At 42.8% G+C, this 14,479-nt stretch overlaps 2 pseudogenes; one reads left to right on the top strand and one right to left on the bottom strand.

Moving 5' to 3' along the window:
* The first annotated feature begins 2,823 nt into the window (after nucleotides 1–2,823).
* On the top strand, nucleotides 2,824–3,622 carry LOC127216256 (40S ribosomal protein S6-like; annotated as a pseudogene).
* A 5,722-nt stretch (nucleotides 3,623–9,344) lies between these two features.
* LOC127216203 (proteasome subunit alpha type-3-like) lies at nucleotides 9,345–10,232 on the bottom strand (annotated as a pseudogene).
* Nucleotides 10,233–14,479: the final 4,247 nt, after the last annotated feature.

Below are 14,479 nucleotides of genomic sequence, written 5' to 3'. Positions count from 1 at the left end.
GAAGAGGAATCCCACCAATAAACCCATGAAGAAACTGCTGCCTTCACCCGCCAGGGAAATGCAAGCCAAACTGTGCCCAGAGTCCAGCTCTCACTAGAAAGGATGACTAACATCCAAGAAAACAAACGAAGCTGGAGAAACGACTCACCCACTAAGAGCACTTGCAGAGGACTGGGGGTCAGTTCCCAGGATATGGTAGTTCACAATCATCTGTGTCTCCAGTTCCAGGAGATCCAATGCCCTCTTTGGGCACTGAACACACCATGCACAGACATACATGTCAGCAAACACTCATACACATAAAAATTAATAAAGAAAAGAAACCGCACCGGCCTAGGATATATTAGGTTAAACGTCTAGCACAAACACACAAACAATACAGGCAAAGAGGAGCCTTAATCTATGTTTCATGGAACTTGTTAGCCATCTGTATGTCTGCTTCATAGAATTGTTCTGGTGGAAGCTCCCCCCCCAGCCCCTGGCATCCACATACCCAAAGAGTCTGGAATGTTCTGATGGAAGTTCCACCCAAGCCCCTCCCCCCATCTTTCTCCAAACCCTTCTGCATCTCAGAAAGCCCATCAAATGATGACCCCTTCCCCAAAGATACTCAAGCCCACTTCCACAGGGTATTAAAACTGTCCCAGGAAACAGACACGTGGTTTTCCATCTCTTTTTCCTGTCTCCTCTCTGGAGGGCTGGAAGGCCAGTCAGGAGCCTCGTATCCATTAAATGTGGGCTTTTTCTAATTCGGATTGATTTGGCCTGATTTGGGTTGCTGCGTCGGTGGAGAGGCTTATCGGGATGTAGAAACTTTTCAAGAATGTCTATTCAATCCTTTGTTCACTTTCAAATTGGATGGACGGTATTGTTTTAAATTAAAATCTTTTGGAATGTATGACGTGTGTGTAAGCAGGATTTGGGGCCGGGTATGTATGTCGAGGTGAATATGTGGAAGCCAGAAAGTGTTCGTGGGTACTGGTCCACACTTCCACCTTGTGTATGGCAGGATCGCTTTGGTGCTTTTCTGCTTCATGCTCCAGGTTAGCTCCATATACCAGGTAAGCTGCATAAACCAGGTTAGCTTCATACACCAGGTTAGCTTCATGTGCAGTTAGCTCCACATGCCAGGGAAGCTGCTCGTGCCAGGTTAGACATATGCACTATATTAGCTTGTGCTCGAGTTTCTGGAGATTCTTCTGTTTTTGCCTCCTATTTCACGGTAGGGCACTGGGATTACACATTTGGGATCACACCCGGTTTTACTTAGGTCCTGGATATTGGGACAATAGTTTTCATATTTATACATCAAATTAATTAACCACTGAACCATTTGCCTTCTTCTCATCATTCAACATAGAAATATACACCTTACTCTCTCATTTTCATCCTACTATATTTTATTATTTATCTTAATATTTATTATTTATTTAAAAATAAATCTTGGGCTAGAGACATGGCTCAGAGGTTAAGAGCCCTGACTGCTCTTCCAGAGATCCTGAGTTCAATTCCCAGAAACCACAAGATGGCTCACAATCATCTGTAATGAGATCTGGTGCCCTCTTCTGGCCTGCAGGCATCTGTAAGGCAGAACACTGTATGCATAATAAATAAATCTTTGAAAACATAAAGAAAAAAAAATAAATTTTGCTGAGCAGCGGTGGTGCATGCCATTAATTCCAACATGCACTAGGCAGAGGCAGGTGGACCTGTGGGTTCAAAACCAGCCTGGTCTACATAGTGAGTTCCAGGACAGCCAGAGCTACAGAGAGAAATCCTGTCTTGAAAAAACATAACGGTAATAATAATAATAATAATAATAATAATAATAATAATAAATAAAATCTCTTGACTTCTAGATATTTACCTTGCCCTCTTATAGCTTTAAAATTAATGCTATAATGTACTTTTCATTAAGCACGTCCATGTATGTATAGGTTCAAGACTGAGAAAAATTTTTAAAAAGCAGAATTTCTAGGGGTAAGTCACGTGTGTGTGCTCTGTGTGTGTATGCATTCTCTCTCTCTCTCTCTCTCTCTCTCTCTCTGTGTGTGTGTGTGTGTGTGTGTGTGTGTGTGTGCATGAGGATGGAGGCCAGAGGTGTACCAGCTGCCTCATTCAATTGGTCTCCTCCTCATTTTTGTTTGTTTCTGATAGGGCCTCTGCTGAAACTGGAGCTCACCAGTTTGGCTAGGCTGGCTGGTTAGTGTGCCTTGGTGATTCTTGCGTTCCCATGTTTCCAGCACCGGGTTTACTGGCCTGTGTCACCATCATGCCTTATCTTTTAAGTAGGTGCTGGGATCTGAACTCAGGTGCTTAAGCTTGTGTAGCAAGCATTTTGCCAGCTGAGTAATCTTCTCAGACCCTGGGTTTTGTTTTTGAGACAAGGTTTTGCTATATAGCTAAGACTGTTCTGTGATTCAATGTGTAACCCGGACTGACCTTAGACTCTATTGTTTCAGCCTCCCTAATGCTAGATTATAGTTTTGTACTTCCATGCATAGGGACAGAGTACATTTCTTAAACTGTAGGCATATGTTGTTAAATTGCTTCTTATTATGGATGCACCCACTTGTTGTCTTTCTATAAGTCTCAAAAAAAAATGCCCATTTCCTTGAATACTTACCAATAATGAGTTTTACATGTTTAAAAGTTTGATAAGCTGACTTGTATAAAATGGCATTTTATGGCTTTAAATTTCACTTTACTTAACACTGCAAATACAAAATTTTCACAGATTATTAGGCATTAAAATTTTTTATTTCTTTTTGATAAATTAGTTGTTCCTTAAAATAATTTAATTTAACTCTTTTACGTGGCGCCTCCTAGGCGGTCGGCTGTGCGAAGATGAAGCTGAATATTTCCTTCCCCGCCACCGGCTGCCAGAACCTATCGAAGTGGACGATGAGTGCAAGCTTCGTACATTCTATGAGAAGCGCATGGCCACAGAAGTAGCTGCTGATGCTCTGGGTGAAGAGTGGAAGTGTTAACGTGGTCCGAATCAGTGGTGGGAATGACAAACAAGGTTTTCCCATGAAGCAAGGTGTTTTGACCCATGGCAGAGTACGCCTGCTGTTGAGTAAGGGGCATTCTTGTTATAGACCAAGGAGAAGTGGAGAGAGGAAGCACAAGTCTGTTCCAGGATGTATCGTGGATGCCAATCTGAGCGTTCTCAACTTGGTCATAGAAAAAAAAAGGAAAGAAGGATATTCCTGGACTGACAGATACTACCGGTCCTCGTAGGTTGGGACCTAAAAGAGCTAGCAAAATCCGAAAGCTTTTTAATCTCTCTAAAGATGATGTCCGCCAATATGTCGTGAGAAAGCCTTTAAACAAAGAAGGTAAGAAGCCCAGGACCAAAGCGCCCAAGATTCAGCGTCTTGTTACTCCACATGTCCTGCAACACAAAACAACGTACAAAAAAAAAAATAATAATAAGGAGGAGGCTGCAGAATATGTTAAACTTTTGGCCAAGAGAATGAAGGAAGCCAAAGAAAAGCTCCAGGAACAGATCGCCAAAAGACATAGGCTGTCCTCTCTGAGAGCTTCTACTTCCAAGTCTGAGTCCAGTCAAAAATAAGTCTTTAAGGGTAACAAATAAATAATCATACATTGAAAAAAATTTAATTTATCTTATGCACATGGATGTTCTGCCTACACATATGTGCAACGTGTGAATGCCTGGTACCAGCAGAGACCTAAAGAGAGCACTGGATTCCCTGGCACAGGAGCTATGAAAAGCTGTGAACTACCACGTGGGGGATTGGAATCAGACCCTGCATAAGTGACCATAACCGCTGAGCCATTTCTTCAGCTCCAATTGCTTTTCCCAGTGTTCCTAGTCTCATCAGTATTAAGATTAGCTATCTTCTAATATAAGCTAACCTTTGCTATCCTGCTTCAAATTCTCTTCATGAGTCATAATCACTAGAGGATGGGGTAGGGTTGCTTATTCGTTTTGTTGTCATTTTTTTTTTTTTTTTTTTAATGTTTCACTACGTAGCATTGGCTAGTCTGGAAATTATATTGGCCTTGAACTCATGTTGATTCCCCGGCCTCAGACTCACAAGTGCTGAGATTATTGATGTATGCCACCACCCTTGACCTTACTGAATTTCTTATTTGCACTTCATCTTTGTGACAATTATTTTGGTACAGGGAATCAAATGAAAACTTTATTTACTTCCTTGTTCATTTTGAGACATGGACTCAAAATGTTGCCCAGGTTGGTCGTGAACTCCAAATCCTTTTATGTCAGCCTCCCCAGAGCCTGGATTTCAGGCCTGTGCCAGCATCTCTGGCTTCAAAGGAAAATTTTAGTGTGGACTATCTCAGTTTTCATTTGGTCTCTTCACTACAGCTGCTTTCCTTAGAAAGCTCTCATCTGAGCTTGGGTGGTAGAGGCAGGCTGACCTCTGTTAGTTCGAGACCAGCCTGGTCTACAAGAGCTAGTGCCAGGACAGCCTCCAAAGCCACAGAAAAACCCTGTCTCAGAAAAAAAAAAAAAAAAAAAAAAAAAAGGATGGGGAACAAGTCAGTAAGCAGTATTTCCCTGATCTCTGCTCAGTTCCTACTTCCAGGTTCCAGGTTCTTGCCTTGAGGTCCTTCCCTGACTTTCTTTCATGATGGACAATGACTGACTTGTTTAAGATAGGAATAATTTGTTAGTCTCCAAGTTGCTTTTCCTCAGGATGCTTTTATCTCAGCAACAGAGGCTAAGACACTGTTAGAGGGTCTGCTTTATTTGATTCATTTGTTGTAGAATAACCATTGAGACCAAGGTAAATCTTGAAATAGTGGCTCTGGAAATTGAGAGCTGCTAACATTCATTCCAGTGAAGCTTCCAGTTCTAATCCAGCCACCTACTGTTTGACTACTTCTTTTCCCAGTGGTGTCATTATCACCAATGTTTAGACATATGCTTGATAATAGTATTTTACACAGGATATTTTATTTGTGTTGCCTTTTGTTTTGTTGAGACAAGGTTTCTCTATGCCTTCCTGGCTGTCCCGGAACTCACTACGTAGATCAGGCAGTCCTCGAACTCACAGAGACCCACCTGCCTCTGCCTCTGCCTCCCTAGTGCTGGGATTAAAGGAGTGTACCGCAATGCCTGGCCAAAAGAATTTGTTAAGTTATATGTCTGGGTCTCTCAAGGGTTCTTTGTGAATCTGTTTTGCTGTAATAAAATACCCAATGCTGAGTATTTTATAAACAACAGACATCTCTTTCTCATTGTTCTGTAAAGTTGGAGGATCCAAGATCAAGGAACCAATAGACTTAGTGTCTGGTGAGGGTCTGTACTCTGCTTTCAAAATGACACTTTTTGGTGTGTCCTCCAGAAAAGATAAAAGCTGTTTCCTCGCATGTCAGAAGCAGAAGAGAAGGCAAAGAGGGTTGCAGAGATGGCTCAGTGGTTAAGCACCCCACATTGGTGGGGATGTTTCTGTGCATGTTTCTCTTATTGGTTGATGAATAAAACACTGTGGCCAATAGGGCAGCAAGATAGGTGGGACTAAGAGATGAGGAGGATGCTGGGAAGTGTAGGTAGAGAGGAGTCATCATGTGATCCCAAGAAGAGAGGATGCAAGTGAGGTGTTCTCTGGTAAGATAAGACCATGTAGAAATACATGATTAATAGTCATGGGTTAATAATTAAGACAGAACTAGTCAATAAGAAGCCCAAGCCAACCACCAACAGTTTCATAATATAGTGTCTGTATGTTCATTTGGGGCTGATGCAGTTGAGGGCCAGGCTGGTGGGAAGAATGTCTGTAACACTACATGGAGGCTCACAAACCTCTGTAACTCATTCCAGGGAATCTGATACCCTCTTCTGACCTCTTTGAGTAGCAGGCACACACAGTACACTTACATGCAAACAAAGCACTCATACATATTGCCATTGTTCTTGATTATCTTCTGGAACCTTATTGCTAAAGACGCTACATACCTGGGTTCTTTTAGAGAAATCAAGCAGGTAGTGACCTGAAATCTTCATTCCAGCTGTCAAGCTTTCATAGTGTTGGTAGTGATATCATACTACTGGAGGAAAAAAGTAATCATCAATCATACCCAGATGTGAACCCTACACAATAATGGCTGGCCTGGCAAAATGCCTACTGGTGTAATAGTGGCATGAATGTCAGGAGAGTGATAATCCAGTTTCTGATCACGCCATAGGATGAAACCACTATCAGGGCCAAGAACCCATGGCTGGAAAGATCATAGGCCTTAGGGGAGAACCTACTATATTATGGTGCTAAATGGGCAAAGCATTAAACTGACTCCTAGTCACTTACCATTGTACCTATAAATGAATGCATCTCTCAACTGAGAAGCCCCTGCTTGCAGTATACCATGACACATACAAGTAGCCAAGGTACAGGGTATAAGAAACTGAAGAATCCTCAGTCCTAAATGGACCATATATACCTCACTTCCTCCTCCCAAGGCTCAGGGACTACTGCAGAGAGGGGGCAGAAAGTATGAAAGCCAGAGCTGGTGTATGACCACAAGGAAACATTATTTTCTCAATGCAGCTGCCCATATAAAGAGCAGTGGTTTCAAAAGCATGTACAAAACCTGTGCAAGCCCAAGGTAAAACAAATCCCAGCATGAAGGGGGGGGTAGTTGGGCACACAGTCTCACTCTTAGCCATGGTGCTATTAGCAATTCTTATCTGCTAGGAAAGGGAAAGACAGTTTTCTCTAAGCATATAGTCCCTGGTAAGCTGGCCACTCTCCAGTAAAAGACCACTATCTAAGAATATCTGGCCTGATCAAACTGGCCTTTATGGGGAGAGAGAGGGACAGACAGACAGACAGACATATGTGAACATACACACATACAGAGAGAGAGAGAGACATGGGTGCACACAGAGAGAGAGAGAGAGAGAGAGAGAGAGAGAGAGAGGGACAGACATGGGTACACACAGACAGACAGACAGACAGACAGAGAGAGAGAGAGAGAGAGAGAGAGAGAGAGAGAGAGTGTGTGTGTGTGTGTGTGTGTGTGTGTGTAGGTAGGTAGATAGTGAAGAGGGTTGGTTGGGTCTGGGAAGAGTTGGGGACTGGAATGTCATCCAAATGTGTGAAACTCTGAAAATGAATAAAAATAAGAAATAAAAGGTAAATTGGGTGTGATGGCATACACTTTTAGTATAGCCGTGCCGTGTGGGTGCAGGGCATCAAACTTAGGTCCTCAGGGAGAGTATCAAGTGCTCTTAGTCACTGAACCATCTCTCCATCCCTCTGGCCTTGAATTCTTAGCCAGGTATGGTAGCTCATTTCTTTCATCCCAGGACTCGGGAGGGAGAGGCAGGTGGATCTCTGTGAGTTTGAGGCCAGCCTGGTCTACAGACAAAGTTCCGGGACAGCCAGGGATACACAGAGAAACCCTGTATCACAAAACCAAAAATAAAATAAAAAGTAAACATAGCCAGTTCAGGTCAACCTGAGCTGCACGGGGAGTTTCTGTCTCACAATAAACAGACAGGTTCTTTCTGTTAGTACATAAGGGGTAATTTTAATAAAGTGAAAGTTTAGAACTGTATCTGGGAGCTCCAGTGGCACAATCAGTTAGCACTCAGTACTTACACAGAACTGTATCTGGAACACTAAGGGGATCTGAGTAGCATAATCATGGTGACACAAGAGGCCACGGGAGCTTCCCAAAGTGGATGAGGACTGAGCAGATGGAACACTGAAGGATGGAAACAGCAACTGCTAACTGGCTAGGACTGGATACAACAGCTTGACTGAGACTTGGAAGTAAACATATATGCAAAGTGAGAATTTTTGAGTCAGCTATTTTGACATGATTTGATTTCCCACTAGTGTTTTGTTTTAACATCTCTCTAATATATGCAACAAACAGTCCTGACCCTGCCCTGCCTCAGCCAGTGGCTGAGTCATTGCTGCCATCATCATTGAACTAATCAAAAAGGGACTGAGAAAAGGCAGAGGTATTTGGCATGCATATAAATAATTTTACAATATTTTTAATCTTCTTTTCAATGATGTGTCCATTTTTCTGTGTGTGAGTAGGCATATGCACGAGCGAGGGCAGAAGCCTATGGAAACCACAGGAGATTATCAGATCCCCCGGAGCCAGGGGTTACAAGCAGGTGTGATCTACTATGCAGATGCTGGGAATAGGTCTTCTGTAAGAGAAGTGCATGCTCCTAACACTGAGCAATCTCTCCAGCCTCCAAACAGTTTCTAATGATTTAAGGTTCTATGTTAATGCTACCTTCTTCAAGTTAGCAAATTGTGACAGTCAAGGAAAGGGGTGTGAGAGATGACATGGAAACTATGTAGGAATCAGATCACAAAGGCAGTGCCCCATTTGAAAAGGGTTGGACTTGATCTTTTGGATGACAGGAAGGACTGAAGGGCTTTTAATCATAGTCACACTTATTTGCTGACATGAAAGATGCATCAGAGGAGAGCAAGTGCACAAGCATAGAAACGGATTCTGAATTTGCAATGCTGCTGGAGCAAGTGCTTCAAGAGCAGGAGGAAATGTTATAAAAATGTGGTTGTGCTTGGCTATTAGAAATGAAGGCAAGGTGTATAACGTTGAGCAGTGTGGCAGATTTGCAACACAAGGCAGAAAACTAGAGAAGCAGTAACTAGAGAGATGGCTCGGTGGTTAAGGGCACTTGCTGTTCTTGCAGGAGACCTGGGTTTGATTCCCAGCACACACAGGTGGCTCACAATAGTCTATAACTCCAGTTCCAAGAGAACTAGCCTCTGAGGGCACCAGAGTGCAGTGCAGATACAAATATATAGGCAAAAAACACCCATATATAAAAAATAAATCTTAAAGGGCAGGAGGGGCTGGAGAGCACTTAAGAAAACTGGCTGCTTTTCTAGAGGACCCAGGTTCAATTCCCATCACCACATGGCAACTCACTACTGTCTGTAACTCCAGTTCCAGGAGACCTGATGCCCTCTTCTGGCCTCAATGGGCATTCTGGTCATGTGATACGCTTTGCAACATGCATGCAAAACACGCATACACATAAAAACACATTAAAATTTTTTAATTAGACAGGCAGTGATGGCCCATGCCTTTAATTTCAGCACCCAGGAGGCAGAAACAGGCAGATCTCTGTGAGTTCGAGGCCAGCATGGTCTACAGAGCAAGCTCCAGGACAGTCAAGACTATACAGAAAAGCCCTGTCTTGGAAAACAAAACAAAACTTTAAATAGAAAACAAACAAAACCTTGGAAGAGGCAAAGGAGGAGCAGCAGAAGCCAGACAGAAGTGTAGACATCTGGGTGCGCTGTTTGTTCTCCTATGCCTCTTTACACACAAGAATCTTTTGTTTGTTTGTTTGTTTGTTTATAAGACAAAAATTTAATGAAAATTGGTAAGTGGGTATATATGATCCATGGTGCTAGTAATATGAAACTGTCACAGAAATGTAAAACAGAAGAGATGATGAAGAAAATGTTACATATTATCATCATCGGATTCATCTTCTTCCTTCAAAGATTCCTTGACATATTTCTCTGCTTCCTCCCTTATATCTTTTGGAACAATTTCATGTCTTCCTTTAGTTAATTCACTAACCCAGGTGAGCTCTAGTTCAAAAGCTTTGTCCTTAACTTCATAATGCACTATATAAATTATTTTTGCATCATCTTTAACTGCATCACGGCAAGTCATTTCTTTCTTCTGAAGCTTTTCTATTTCTGTCTTTGCAGCTTGCCTGGCTTTGCCAATGGCACAGCCCCAGTAACCATATGAAACACCGGAGGGATCAATCATATAAAGCCGTGCACCATCATTCAAACTGTAAGACCCTAACATGAAACTGCAGCCAGAAGGTCTAACAGCACTGTAGAGTGTATAAGCATGTACATACATGGCCACTCTGTCTGCAAGATGTTTTAGAGGAATGGCATAGCCAAAGTTAGACCTAAGTTGGATGCTTCTTCCCTTGCTATGTCTGCTAAGAAATGAGCATCTGCCAGCAGACCTGCGACTGCCATTCCAACATGTCGATCAACATTAAAAAGTCATTTATTGGAATCTTCTTCATAAAGTTTAGAAAGGACTAATTTTTCTACTTCAGACACAACACCATTTTTACATCTGATCCCAATAGCTGTGCTACTGTTTTCCACAGCCTTCATAGCATACTCAACTTGAAAGACTCTTCCATCAGGAGAGAACGTAGAGGCTGACAGGTCATACCCAGTCCCAGTGGAGCTCATGGTTCCGACCCTGGAGACCGTACAGTGCTCCTAGGCATCCTACACACAAGAATCTTGAGAACGGTAACATCTTATATCCTCCTAAGACATGGCATTGCAAAGCAGGGTAGAGTGATTTGCTGCTTTGGGCACTAACTAACTGGCCAAGCTTGGAAACGTTTTTTGGTTGTCACAGTAGTGGGGAGGCCAAGTAGGTAGAGGTGAGTAGTGAGGGCCAGCACACAGCAGCCTTCCACCACAAAAATCCCTATGATCCAAATACAGTAATGTCAAAATGAGAACCTGTTTTGGGAGGATCAGCCACCTCATGTTACAGTTTTGTCCAGGGCCAGCTGTTCTGATTGGAGAGTATGGGCGCATCAACTAGAAAATATTGAAGAGGGAGATGACTCAGCAGTTAAGAGCACTTGATGCTCTTGAAGAGGACCGGTCTTCAGTTCCCAGGATTCACACAGCAGTTCACAGTTATCCACATAGCGGTTCACAACCATCCATAATTCTAGTTCCGGGGGATCTGAAGCCGTCTTCTGGCCTTCTTAGGCACCAGGCACACATGGTAAACATACGTATACACACAGGCAAAACAGTTCCTCTTGTAGAGGAACTGAGAGGCACAGACAAATGGATCTCTGTAAATTTGAGGCTAGTCTGGCTTATATAGAGATTTCCAGATCAGTCAGGATTACATAGTGGAAGCACATTTCAGAAGGAAAAAAAAAAAAAAAAAAAAAAAAAAGACCAACTAGGTATGATGATACACATCTGTCATTCCAGCACTCAGGAGGCAGAGACAGGAGGATCACAGTGAGTTTGAAGACAGCCTGGTCTTCAGAGTGAGTTCTGGGCCAGCCTGGGCAATGATACCCTTTCTTAAAAACTTTAAAAAATAAAATAAAAAATTAAACACTACTGAGGAACCAACAGAGCCTGAGTGTTGAAAGAGAAGTGAAAAGCCACCTAATTCAGCCAGTGATAGTGAATATTTGCTTTAGCAAACTGTCAATGCGTGAGAAGGTGCACTTTGCAAACCCCAGCATAGCCATGTGTTATTCAAAACAAGCCCCTCTTTGGAAATTGGCCCTGTCTCTTACCTTTTTTTGGTTAAAAACTAGCCCCTCATGGGTAGCTTCACATATTAGGATTATGAAGGACAATTTCTCTTCAGCATAATTTGAAATTTACAAAGGCAAAAATCTTGTTTGTCTTATGCCACTATGCTTAGTATTCTTACCAAAGCTTAGAAGTGGACATATTACATCGTACACAAGAGGGGTGCGTAATTATGAAGCTACAAAACAAATTACACCTTGGGATAAGAATCAATAGAGAAACTTTATTAACAATGTACAGAAATAAGGTTGGGGGTAAAAAAAAAGGGAAAGAAGGAAAACAAAAGAACAGATGATACCCATCTACTGGATATATTATTTTTTAATATTATTATTATTATTATTACTATTATTATTATTTGGCTTTTCGAGACAGGGTTTCTCTGTGGGTTTGGAGGCTGTCCTGGAACTCACTCTGTAGACCAGGCTGGCCTCGAACTCACAGAGATCCGTCTGCCTCTGCCTCCCGAGTGCTGGGACTAAAGGCGTGTGCCACTACCTTTCTGCCCCTGTATTATTAGGTAGTGGGACAACAAACAAACAATTCATAGTAAATCATCGCTAGTTATGGCTACTCAGTCCTGGCCAGTAGTCTAGGAAATTACACCAGCAGGCCCTTTCCTCTCAATTATAAGGAGAAAACAGGTTAAGACAGACATCTGTACACACCCACCTTCTGTTTATATAGCCCAGCCTAGGTTTGAACTCAAGGTCCTTCTATGTTAGGCTCATGAGTGCTGGGATTTCAGGCCCATGATGCCACACTCAGCTCCTCTTTTAGTAGAAGGCTAAGGCTGGACATCATGAAGGATGGGCAGTAAGATGAGCCAATGGGGGACAGTTCTAAGACTGTTTGTGTTAGTAACTTTCTAAAAAGCTTTTCATTTACTTGTGTGTCTGTGTATGAGCCTGCCTGAGTATGTATGTACCATGTGCAGAAACAAAGTTACAGGGAGTTGTGAGCCACCATACATGTGCTGGCAGCTGTTATGAGCCTTCTTTTAACCACTAGCACCAGCCCCAGCAACTGGTGTTTTCTGAATGCTGGTATTTTAGATACTATCTGAATATTATAATGAAAACAGAAATAGCACTAACTAAACATCCTTTCCCGAAAGCAAGTCATTGCATGATTGTCCTGTAGTCCTGCTTGGGGTAGTCACCCAGTCCCCTGGTGATAGACCTTAATCACTATTGCAGACCCCTTTGTACTAACTGGCACTATGGGATCACAGCACTACCTACCATCCTGCTCAGCACATTGACAGAATATGGAATCTGAAGTAGCTGAGCCAGCCCAGAAAAACTGGATATGGGCATAGAGCAACAAAAAGCAGGCCTAGACAAGATCATGGCGCCAGACACCACACGGGGGTGCTCTCACAGGAGAATCCCGGTCCAGGCGCGTTAATTAGGCCAAACAGGCAGGTCCACCTTCCACTGGGGCTAGGCATCTGAGTTTACAGATCTAGTGACCAGAAATGTATAGCCTAGTGGAGGTCCAACGGGGTTCGGACGACCAGAAGGTCTAGTGCCTCTTACCGGGAGGCCAGGTTTCCCCGCAGCCCAATGGCTAGGGTAGGGGTGGGGAAATCTGGTGTGGCTTCACGAAGTATAGAGGAAATTCTTTGCCCCAACTAAGCCACTTTCTAACGCCATTTCTAGAAGGAAGACACTTCGCGAGACCTCAACCCAGGCAACATGAGCCCACGAGATGGCAGCAGAGGACTCAACCCGAGACTTAAAATCCAAACCAAAAAACAGGTCGAGAAATGGAAAAGAAGTCACTTGGGAAATATCGTCAGTTGTATTCAATGTATTCAGAGTTAGGATAAACGACTGAATCTCGTAGAAATGAGAATCGAATTCGTCAGAACCCCAACTCTCTCAGGCTTAAGATGCATATGAAGTCACCCAACATGAAATATCTCCTCAATGGGTAAAACCAAGAGAATAGGGGTGTCATGACCTTTAAAAACTGACGTCAGCAGGCGCCTTGCCACAATCTCTTTTTGTTGAGTTCTGATTCAAATAAAATGGGTGACCTCCATAGAGGCTGCCAGATTGGTACTGACGGAGTGGTCACTAGGAGCATGGCAGAAATGCAGAATGCTGTTCCAGAGCAGCCAGGCACTCTGGTCAGTCAGTATGGAGGGAGAGGAATGCAGAAAGCTCAGTTTTGGCTTGCAGCAGGCAAAAGGTACAGGCCAGAGGAGGAGCATTAGTGGCAATCTCCTGATTGATATGCTAATGTACCTGCCATTCCACATTCCCTTACCACCCCCACCCTCAGTTGACCATCAAAAAATCTCTTCAAATATGCGAAATATCCCCAGCAGACAAAACGACCCTTTCCTGAAGAGCAACGCTGTGGAGAGGTGACTTCATGTTTAACCCCTCCCAACACTCTTATATTTCACAAGAGCTACACACACCATGTTGTACACCCTCAAAACAGAATTCTTTTTGTGTTGTTGCTGGTTTTGGTTTCTCAAGACAGTGTTTCCCTGTGTATTCCTGGCTGTCTTAAAACTCACTCTGCAGACCAAGCTGGCCTCAAGTGCATAGTGCTCCTCCTGCTTCTGCCTCCTGAGTGCTGGGATTCAAACCAAATTCTTACAATATTATTTGCATAATGCAGAAACTGACTTTTAAATCTACAGAACTACAGGCTGAATCAGACCCTTGAATTAAAAAATATTTCATTATTAATATTTTAAAATCAGAATATTTTACACACAAAGTCAGAATTTCTGACTCCCATTCAAAAATGTGGCATTCCTACAATCACGTGTGGCAGTAGTTGGTGGAGTTGAGTACACACATCATTCACACCTGTAGTGTGTACTACTGAGTTCCCTCCAGCCCTGTTGCCTGGTCCCTATCCACTTCATTAATATTCACCATTATCTGCCTTCTTTGACTTATTTTTAACCTCTCTAGCGCCTCATAATTTTAAAGTACTTTCCTTGTGTGATGCTATTTTACTTGCGCTGCAGTAAGGGGAAGAGGATAAATAGGCTATAATGGCTATGTGAACAAAGTATAGTCCAGACAGATTTTACTTGCCCATGCAACAGAACCAGCATCTAGGTTTTCCTGACACCCAGTCTTGTTTTTTTTTTTTTTCCCATCAAGAAT

The sequence above is a fragment of the Phodopus roborovskii genome, unplaced genomic scaffold (genome assembly GCF_943737965.1).
Source record: "Phodopus roborovskii unplaced genomic scaffold, PHOROB, whole genome shotgun sequence".
NCBI lineage: Eukaryota > Metazoa > Chordata > Mammalia > Rodentia > Cricetidae > Phodopus > Phodopus roborovskii.
Note: the sequence above shows the minus strand (reverse complement) of the source record. Positions and strands in the feature narration are given on the sequence as shown.